This window comes from Carcharodon carcharias, chromosome 17 (assembly GCF_017639515.1).
Source record: "Carcharodon carcharias isolate sCarCar2 chromosome 17, sCarCar2.pri, whole genome shotgun sequence".
NCBI lineage: Eukaryota > Metazoa > Chordata > Chondrichthyes > Lamniformes > Lamnidae > Carcharodon > Carcharodon carcharias.
The window spans coordinates 38206966-38219569 of NC_054483.1; the positions used below are offsets into that span (position 1 = coordinate 38206966).

The following is a 12604-nucleotide window of genomic DNA, read 5'->3' on the forward strand; positions in this document are numbered from 1 at the left end:
ACAAGAATAGATTAGTGAAGCAGCACTCATTCCAAACCACAATAGATTACTGAAACATCATGAGAGAGATAGGTTCTTGCTTAGCAAGGGGATCAAAGGTTACGGGGAGAAGGCGGGAGAATGGGGTTGAGAAACATATCAGCAATGAATGATGGGCAGAGAAGACTCGATGGGCTGCATTGCCTAATTTCTGCTCCTATGTCTTATGGTCTTATCACTCATCCAAAATTAGAATGGATACTGAAACAGAACTTATTCCAAACTAGAATAGATTACTGAAACATCATTCATTCCAAACTAGAAAAGATTAATGAAGCATCATTCATTCCAAATTGAATAGAATACTAAAACAGCACTCATTCCAAATTAGAATAGATTACTGAAACATCACTCATTCCAAACAAGATTACTGAAATAGCACTCATTCCAAAATAGAATAGATTACTGAAACATCACTCATTCCAAACTAGAATAGGATATTGAAACATCATCATTACAAATTAGAATAGATTACTGAAACAGCACCCATTCCCAACAAGAAAAGACTAATGAAGCATCACTCAAATCAAACAAGAATATATTGCTGAAGCAGCAATCATTGCAAACAAGAATAGATAACAGAAACATCGCTCATCCCAAACTAGAATAGATTACAGAAGCAGCACACATTCCATACTAGAATAGATTACTGAAACAGCACTCATTCCAAACTAGAAAGATTACGGAAACATCACTCATTCCAAACTAGAATAGGATACTGAAACATCATCAATCCAAATTAGAATAGATTACTGAAACAGCACTCAATCCAAACTAGAATAGATTACTGACACATCAAGCATTCCAAACAAGAATAGATAACTGAAACATCACTCATCCCCAACTAGAATAGATTACTGAAACAGCACTCATTCCTAACTAGAATAGATTACTGAAACATCACTAATAACAAACTAGAATAGATTATTGAAACAGCACTCATTCGAAACTAGAATAGGTTACCAAAACAGCACTCATTCCAAACTAGAATAGATTAATGAAGCATCACTCATTCCAAACAAGAATATATTGCTGACACAGCTGTCATTCCACACAAGAATAGATAACTGAAACATCACTCATTCCAAACTAGAATTAATTACTGAAACATCACTAATACCAAACTAGAATAGATTACAGAAATAGCACTCATTCCATACTAGAATAGATTACTGAAACAGCACTCATTCCATCTAGCATAGATTACTGAAACATCACTCATTCCAAACTAGAAAAGATTAATGAAACATCACTCATTCCAAACTGGAAAAGATTAATGAAACATCACTCATTCCAAACAAGAATATATTGCTGAAACAGCAATCATTCCAAACAAGAATAGATAACAGAAACATCGCTAATCCCAAACTAGAATAGATTACAGAAATAGCACTCATTCCATACTAGAATAGATTACTGAAACAGCACTCATTCCATCTAGAATTGATTACTGAAACATCACTCATTCCAAGCTAGAAAAGATTAATGAAACATCACTCATTCCAAACTAGAAAAGATTAATGAAACATCACTCATTCCAAACTAGATAGGATTACTGAAACATCAATCATTCCAAACAAGAATAGATAACTGAAACATCGCTCATAACAAACTAGAATAGATTACTGAATCAGCACTCATTACAAACGAGAATACATTACTGAAATGACATTCATTCCAAATTAGAATAGATTACTGAAACAGCACTCAATCCAAACTAGAATAGATTACTGACACATCAAGCATTCCAAACAAGAATAGATAACTGAAACATCACTCATCCCAAACTAGAATAGATTACTGAAACAGCACTCATTCCTAACTAGAATAGATTACTGAAACATCACTAATAACAAACTAGAATTGATTACTGAAACAGCACTCATTCCAAACTAGAATAGGTTACCAAAACAGCACTCATTCCAAACTAGAATAGATTAATGAAGCATCACTCATTCCAAACAAGAATATATTGCTGAAACAGCAGTCATTCCACACAAGAATAGATAACTGAAACATCGCTCATCCCAAACTAGAATAGATAACTGAAACATCACTCATCCCAAACTAGAATAGATTACTGAAACAGCACTCATTCCTAACTAGAATAGATTACTGAAACATCACTAATAACAAACTAGAATTGATTACTGAAACAGCACTCATTCCAAACTAGAATAGGTTACCAAAACAGCACTCATTCCAAACTAGAATAGATTAATGAAGCATCACTCATTCCAAACAAGAATATATTGCTGAAACAGCAGTCATTCCACACAAGAATAGATAACTGAAACATCACTCATTCAAAACTAGAATTAATTACTGAAACATCACTAATACCAAACTGGAATAGATTACTGAAACAGCACTCTTTCCAAACTAGAATAGATTACTGAGACAGCACTCATTCCAAACTAGAATAGATTAATGAAGCATCACACATTCCAAATTGAATACATTACTAAAACAGCACTCATTCCACACAAGAATAGATAACTGAAACATCACTCATTCCAAACTAGAATTAATTACTGAAACATCATTAATACCAAACTAGAATAGATTACTGAAACAGCACGTATTCCAAACTAGAATAGATTACTGAAACAGCACTCGTTCCAAACTAGAATAGGTTACTAAAGCAGCACTCATTCTAAACTAGAATAGATTACTGAAACATCACTCATTCCAAACTAGAAAAGATTAATGAAGCATCACTCATTCCAAACAAGAATATATTGCTGAAACAGCAATCATTCCAAACAAGAATAGATAACAGAAACATCGCTAATCCCAAACTAGAATAGATTACAGAAATAGCACTCATTCCATACTAGAATAGATAACTAAAACAGCACTCATTCCATCTAGAATAGATTACTGAAACATCACACATTCCAAACTAGAAAAGATTAATGAAACATCACTCATTCCAAACTAGAAAAGATTAATGAAACATCACTCATTCCAAACAAGAATATATTGCTGAAACAGCAATCATTCCAAACAAGAATAGATAACAGAAACATCGCTAATCCCAAACTAGAATAGATTACAGAAATAGCACTCATTACATACTAGAATAGATTACGGAAACAGCACTCATTCCATCTAGAATAGATTACTGAAACATCACTCATTCCAAACTAGAAAAGATTAATGAAACATCACTCATTCCAAACGAGAAAAGATTAATGAAACATCACTCATTCCAAAAAAGAATATATTGCTGAAACAGTAATCATTCCAAACAAGAATAGATAACAGAAACATCGCTAATCGCAAACTAGAATAGGTTACAGAAATAGCACTCATTCCATACTAGAATAGATTACTGAAACAGCACTCATTCCATCTAGAATAGATTACTGAAACATCACTCATTCCAAACTAGAAAAGATTAATGAAGCATCACTCATTCCAAACTAGAAAAGATTAATGAAACATCACTCATTCCAAACAAGAATATATTGCTGAAACAGCAATCATTCCAAACAAGAATAGATAACGGAAACATCACTCATCCCAAACTAGAATAGAGTACTGAAACAGCACTCATTCCAAACTAGATAAGATTACTGAAACATCAATCATTCCAAACAAGAATAGATAACTGAAACATCGCTCATAACAAACTAGAATAGATTACTGAATCAGCACTCATTACAAACGAGAATACATTACTGAAATAACATTCATTCCAAACTAGAATACTTTACAGACACATCACTCATTCCAAACAATAAAGGATTACTGAAACGGCGGTAGTTCCAAAACAGAATAGCCTACTGAAACATCACTCATTCCAAACTAGAATAGGTTACTGAAACTTACTCATTCCAAACAAGATTACTGAAATAGCACTCGTTCCAAAATAGAATAGATAACTGAAACATCACTCATTCCAAACTAGAATAGGATACTGAAACATCATCAATCCAAATTAGAATACATTACTGAAACAGCACTCAATCCAAACTAGAATAGATTACTGAAACATCAAGCATTCCAAACAAGAATAGATAACTGAAACATCACTCATCCCAAACATGAATAGATTACTGAAACAACACTCATTCCTAACTAGAATAGATTACTGAAACATCACTAATAACAAACTAGAATAGATTACTGAAACAGCACTCATTCCAAACTAGAATAGATTAATGATGCATCACTCATTCCAAACAAGAATATATTGCTGAAACAGCAGTCATTCCACACAAGAATAGATAACTGAAACATCACTCATTCCAAACTAGAATTAATTACTGAAACATCACTAATACCAAACTGGAATACATTACTGAAACAGCACTCTTTCCAAACTAGAATAGATTACTGAAACAGCACTCATTCCAAACTAGAATAGATTAATGAAGCATCACTCATTCCAAATTGAATAGATAACTAAAACAGCACTCATTCCACACAAGAATAGATAACTGAAACATCACTCATTCCAAACTAGAATTAATTACTGAAACATCACTAATACCAAACTAGAATACATTACTGAAACAGCATGAATTCCAAACTAGAATAGATTACTACAACAGCACTCGTTCCAAACTAGAATAGATTACTAAAGCAGAACTCATTCTAAACTAGAATAGATTACTGAAACATCACTCATTCCAAACTAGAAAAGATTAATGAAGCATCACTCATTCCAAACAAGAATATATTGCTGAAACAGCAATCATTCCAAACAAGAATAGATAACAGAAACATCGCTAATCCCAAACTAGAATAGGTTACAGAAATAGCACTCATTCCATACTAGAATAGATTACTGAAACAGCACTCATTCCATCTAGAATAGATTACTGAAACATCACTCATTCCAAACTAGAAAAGATTAATGAAGCATCACTCATTCCAAACTAGAAAAGATTAATGAAACATCACTCATTCCAAACAAGAATATATTGCTGAAACAGCAATCATTCCAAACAAGAATAGATAACTGAAACATCACGCATCCCAAACTAGAATAGAGTACTGAAACAGCACTCATTCCAAACTAGATAAGATTACTGAAACATCAATCATTCCAAACAAGAATAGATAACTGAAACATCGCTCATAACAAACTAGAATAGATTACTGAATCAGCACTCATTACAAACGAGAATACATTACTGAAATAACATTCATTCCAAACTAGAATACTTTACAGACACATCACTCATTCCAAACAATAAAGGATTACTGAAACGGCGGTAGTTCCAAAACAGAATAGCCTACTGAAACATCACTCATTCCAAGCTAGAATAGGTTACTGAAACTTACTCATTCCAAACAAGATTACTGAAATAGCACTCGTTCCAAAATAGAATAGATAACTGAAACATCACTCATTCCAAACTAGAATAGGATACTGAAACATCATCAATCCAAATTAGAATACATTACTGAAACAGCACTCAATCCAAACTAGAATAGATTACTGAAACATCAAGCATTCCAAACAAGAATAGATAACTGAAACATCACTCATCCCAAAATGAATAGATTACTGAAACAACACTCATTCCTAACTAGAATAGATTACTGAAACATCACTCATTCCAAACTAGAATAGATTAATGATGCATCACTCATTCCAAACAAGAATATATTGCTGAAACAGCAGTCATTCCAAACAAGAATAGATAACTGAAACATCACTCATTCCAAACTAGAATTAATTACTAAAACATCACTAATACCAAACTGGAATACATTACTGAAACAGCACTCTTTCCAAACTAGAATAGATTACTGAAACAGCACTCATTCCAAACTAGAATAGATTAATGAAGCATCACTCATTCCAAATTGAATAGATAACTAAAACAGCACTCATTCCACACAAGAATAGATAACTGAAACATCACTCATTCCAAACTAGAATTAATTACTGAAACATCACTAATACCAAACTAGAATACATTACTGAAACAGCATGAATTCCAAACTAGAATAGATTACTACAACAGCACTCGTTCCAAACTAGAATAGATTACTAAAGCAGCACTCATTCTAAACTAGAATAGATTACTGAAACATCACTCATTCCAAACTAGAAAAGATTAATGAAGCATCACTCATTCCAAACAAGAATATATTGCTGAAACAGCAATCATTCCAAACAAGAATAGATAACAGAAACATCGCTAATCCCAAACTAGAATAGATTACAGAAATAGCACTCATTCCATACTAGAATAGATTACTGAAACAGCACTCATTCCATCTAGAATAGATTACTGAAACATCATCATTCCAAACTAGAAAAGATTAATGAAACATCACTCATTCCAATCTAGAAAAGATTAATGAAACATCACTCATTCCAAACAAGAATATATTGCTGAAACAGCAATCATTCCAAACAAGAATAGATAACTGAAACATCGCTCATAACAAACTAGAATAGATTACTGAATCAGCACTCATTACAAACGAGAATACATTAATGAAATAACATTCATTCCAAACTAGAATACTTTACAGACACATCACTCATTCCAAACAATAAAGGATTACTGAAACGGCGGTAGTTCCAAAACAGAATAGCCTACTGAAACATCACTCATTCCAAATTAGAATAGGTTACTGAAACATTACTCATTCCAAACAAGATTACTGAAATAGCACTCGTTCCAAAATAGAATAGATTACTGAAACATCACTCTTTCTAAACTAGAATAGGATACTGAAACATCATCATTACAAACTAGAATAGATTAGTGAAGCAGCACTCATTCCAAACCACAATAGATTACTGAAACATCATGAGATAGGTTCTTGCTTGGTAAGGGGATCAAAGGTTACGGGGTGAAGGCGGGAGAATGGGGTTGATGAATGATGGGCAGAGAAGACTCGATGGGCTGAATTGCCTAATTTCTGCTCCTATGTCTTATGGTCTTATCACTCATTCAAAACTAGAATGGATACTGAAACAGAACTTATTCCAAACTAGAATAGATTACTGAAACATCATTCATTCCAAACTAGAAAAGATTAATGAAGCATCACTCATTCCAAATTGAATAGATTACTAAAACAGCACTCATTCCAAATTAGAATAGATTACTGAAATATCATTCATTCCAAACTAGAATATTTTACAGACACATCACTCATTCCAAACAAAAAAGGATAACTGAAACAGCAGTTGTTCCACAACAGAAAGCCTACTGAAACATCACTCATTCCAAACTAGAATAGGTTACTGAAACATTACTCATTCCAAACAAGATTACTGAAACATCATTCCAAACCAGAATAGGATACTGAAACATCATCATTACAAACTAGAATAGATTACTGAAACATCATTCATTCCCAACTAGAATAGATTACTGAAACAGCACTCATTCCAAACTAGAATAGAATACTGAATCATCAATCATTCCAAACAAGAATAGATTAGTGAAGCAGCACTCATTCCAAACCACAATAGATTACTGAAACATCATGAGAGAGATAGGTTCTTGCTTAGTAAGGGGATCAAAGGTTACGGGGAGAAGGCGGGAGAATGGGGTTGAGAAACGTATCAGCAATGAATGATGGGCAGAGAAGACTCGATGGGCTGCATTGCCTAATTTCTGCTCCTATGTCTTATGGTCTTATCACTCATCCAAAACTAGAATGGATACTGAAACAGAACTTATTCCAAACTAGAATAGATTACTGAAACATCATTCATTCCAAACTAGAAAAGATTAATGAAGCATCATTCATTCCAAATTGAATAGAATACTAAAACAGCACTCATTCCAAATTAGAATAGATTACTGAAACATCACTCATTCCAAACAAGATTACTGAAATAGCACTCATTCCAAAATAGAATAGATTACTGAAACATCACTCATTCCAAACTAGAATAGGATACTGAAACATCATCATTACAAATTAGAATAGATTACTGAAACAGCACCCATTCCCAACAAGAAAAGACTAATGAAGCATCACTCAAATCAAACAAGAATATATTGCTGAAGCAGCAATCCTTGCAAACAAGAATAGATAACAGAAACATCGCTCATCCCAAACTAGAATAGATTACAGAAGCAGCACACATTCCATACTAGAATAGATTACTGAAACAGCACTCATTCCAAACTAGAAAGATTACGGAAACATCACTCATTCCAAACTAGAATAGGATACTGAAACATCATCAATCCAAATTAGAATAGATTACTGAAACAGCACTCAATCCAAACTAGAATAGATTACTGACACATCAAGCATTCCAAACAAGAATAGATAACTGAAACATCACTCATCCCCAACTAGAATAGATTACTGAAACAGCACTCATTCCTAACTAGAATAGATTACTGAAACATCACTAATAACAAACTAGAATAGATTATTGAAACAGCACTCATTCGAAACTAGAATAGGTTACCAAAACAGCACTCATTCCAAACTAGAATAGATTAATGAAGCATCACTCATTCCAAACAAGAATATATTGCTGACACAGCTGTCATTCCACACAAGAATAGATAACTGAAACATCACTCATTCCAAACTAGAATTAATTACTGAAACATCACTAATACCAAACTAGAATAGATTACAGAAATAGCACTCATTCCATACTAGAATAGATTACTGAAACAGCACTCATTCCATCTAGCATAGATTACTGAAACATCACTCATTCCAAACTAGAAAAGATTAATGAAACATCACTCATTCCAAACTGGAAAAGATTAATGAAACATCACTCATTCCAAACAAGAATATATTGCTGAAACAGCAATCATTCCAAACAAGAATAGATAACAGAAACATCGCTAATCCCAAACTAGAATAGATTACAGAAATAGCACTCATTCCATACTAGAATAGATTACTGAAACAGCACTCATTCCATCTAGAATTGATTACTGAAACATCACTCATTCCAAACTAGAAAAGATTAATGAAACATCACTCATTCCAAACTAGAAAAGATTAATGAAACATCACTCATTCCAAACTAGATAAGATTACTGAAACATCAATCATTCCAAACAAGAATAGATAACTGAAACATCGCTCATAACAAACTAGAATAGATTACTGAATCAGCACTCATTACAAACGAGAATACATTACTGAAATAACATTCATTCCAAATTAGAATAGATTACTGAAACAGCACTCAATCCAAACTAGAATAGATTACTGACACATCAAGCATTCCAAACAAGAATAGATAACTCAAACATCACTCATCACAAACTAGAATAGATTACTGAAACAGCACTCATTCCTAACTAGAATAGATTACTGAAACAACACTAATAACAAACTAGAATTGATTACTGAAACAGCACTCATTCCAAACTAGAATAGGTTACCAAAACAGCCCTCATTCCAAACTAGAATAGATTAATGAAGCATCACTCATTCCATCTAGAATAGATTACTGAAACATCACACATTCCAAACTAGAAAAGATTAATGAAACATCACTCATTCCAAACTAGAAAAGATTAATGAAACATCACTCATTCCAAACAAGATTACTGAAATAGCACTCGTTCCAAATTAGAATAGATTACTGAAACATCACTCTTTCCAAACTAGAATAGGATACTGAAACATCATCATTACAAACTAGAATAGATTACTGAAACATCACTCATTCCCAACTAGAATGGAATACTGAATAATCAATCATTCCAAACAAGAATAGATTAGTGAAGCAGCACTCATTCCAAACCACAATAGATTACTGAAACATCATGAGAGAGATAGGTTCTTGATTGGTAAGGGGATCAAAGGTTACGGGGAGAAGGTGGGAGAATGGAGTTGAGAAACGTATCAGCCATGAATGATGGGCAGAGAAGAATTGATGGGCTGAATTGCCTAATTTATGCTCCTATGTTTTATGGTCTTATGGTCGTATCATTCCAAACTAGAATAGATTACTGAAACATGAAGCATTCCAAAGAAGAATAGATAACTGAATCATCGCTCATCCCAAACTAGAATAGATTACTGAAACATCCTTGATTTCCAACTAGAATAGATTACTGAAACATCACTCATTCCAAACTAGAATATATTGCTGAAACAGCACCCATTCCAAACTAGAATAGATTACGGAAACATCAATCATTCCAAACAAGAATAGATAACCGAAACATCGCTCATCCCAAACTAGAATAGATTACTGAAATAGCACTCATGCCAATCTAGAATAGATTACTGAAACATCACTAATACCAAACTAGAATAGATTACTGAAACAGAACTCATTCCAAACTAGAACAGATTACTGAAACAGCACTCATTCGAAACTAGAATATATTCATGAAGCATCACTCATTCCAAACAAGAATAGATAACTGAAACATCGCTCATCCCAAACTAGAATAAACTACTGAAACATCACTCATTCCAAACTAGAATATATTAATGATGCATCACTCATTCCAAACAAGAATATATTGCTGAAACAGCACTTATTCCAAACGAGAAAGATTACTGAAACATCACTCAATCCAAACTAGAATAGGATACTGAAACATCATCAATCCAAATTAGAATAGATTACTGAAACAGCACTCAATCCATTCCAGAATAGATTACTGACACATCAAGCATTCCAAACAAGAATAGATAACTCAAACATCACTCATCCCAAACTAGAATAGATTACTGAAACAGCACTCATTCCTAACTAGAATAGATTACTGAAACATCACTAATAACAAACTAGAATAGATTACTGAAACAGCACTCATTCCAAACTAGAATAGGTTACTAAAACAGCACTCATTCCAAACTAGAATTAATTACTGAAACATCACTAATACCAAACTAGAATAGATTACTGAAACAGCACATATTCCAAACTAGAATATATTACTGAAACAGCACTCGTTCCAAACTAGAATAGATTACTGAAATGATACTCATTCCAAACTAGAATAGTTTGCTGATTCATCAATCATTCCAAACAAGAATAGATTAGTGAAATAGCACTCATTCCAAACTAGAATAGATTAATGAAGCATCACTCTTTCCAAACATGAATATATTGCTGAAACAGCACTCATTCCACACAAGAATAGATAACTGAAACATCACTCATCCCAAACTAGAATAGTTTACTGAAACAGCACTCATTCCCAACTAGAAAAGATTACTGAAACATCACTCATCCCGAACTAGAAAAGATAACTGAAAAATCGCTCATCACAAACTAGAATAGATTACAGAATCAGCACTCATTACAAACGACAATACATTACTGAAATAACATTCATTCCAAACCAGAATAGATTACTGAAACATCATCATTACAAATTAGAATAGGTTACTGAAACATCACTCATCCCAAACTAGAATAGATTACTGAAATAGCACTCATTCCTAACTAGAATAGATTACTGAAACATCACTAATACCAAACTAGAATAGATTACTGAAACAGCACATATTCCAAACTAGAATAGATTACTGAAACAGCAGTCGTTCCAAACTAGAATAGATTACTAAAGCAGCACTCATTCTAAACTAGAAAAGATTACTGAAACATCACTCATTCCAAACTAGAAAAGATTAATGAAGCATCACTCATTCCAAACAAGAATATATTGCTGAAACATCAATCATTCCAAACAAGAATAGATAACAGAAACATCGCTAATCCCAAACTAGAATAGATTACTGAAACAGCACTCATTCCATCTAGAATAGATTACTGAAACATCACTCATTCCAAACTAGAAAAGATTAATGAAGCATCACTCATTCCAAACTAGAAAAGATTAATGAAACATCACTCATTCCAAACAAGAATATATTGCTGAAACAGCAATCATTCCAAACAAGAATAGATAATTGAAACATCGCTCATCCCAAACTAGAATAGATTACTGAAACAGCACTCATTCCAAACTAGATAAGATTACTGAAACATCAATCATTCCAAACAAGAAAAGATAACTGAAACATCGCTCATAACAAACTAGAATAGATTACTGAATCAGCACTCATTACAAACGAGAATACATTACTGAAATAACATTCATTCCAAACTAGAATACTTTACAGACACATCACTCATTCCAAACAATAAAGGATTACTGAAACGGCGGTAGTTCCAAAACAGAATAGCCTACTGAAATATCACTCATTCCAAACTAGAATAGGTTACTGAAACATTACTCATTCCAAACAAGATTACAGAAATAGCACTTGTTCCAAAATAGAATAGATTACTGAAACATCACTCTTTCCAAACTAGAATAGGATACTGAAACATCATCATTACAAACTAGAATAGATTACTGAAACAGCACTCATTCCAAACTAGATAAGATTACTGAAACATCAATCATTCCAAACAAGAATAGATAACTGAAACATCGCTCATAACAAACTAGAATAGATTACTGAATCAGCACTCATTACAAACGAGAATACATTACTGAAATAACATTCATTCCAAACTAGAATACTTTACAGACACATCACTCATTCCAAACAATAAAGGATTACTGAAACGGCGGTAGTTCCAAAACAGAATAGCCTAATGAAATATCACTCATTCCAA

General features: G+C 33.0%; 1 protein-coding gene across 1 annotated transcript in view; it reads right to left on the reverse strand.

The window, feature by feature from the left end:
- tacr2 (tachykinin receptor 2) overlaps positions 1-12604 on the reverse strand; it is a 423398-nt gene that overhangs the window by 336594 nt on the left and 74200 nt on the right. The window lies entirely within an intron of this gene.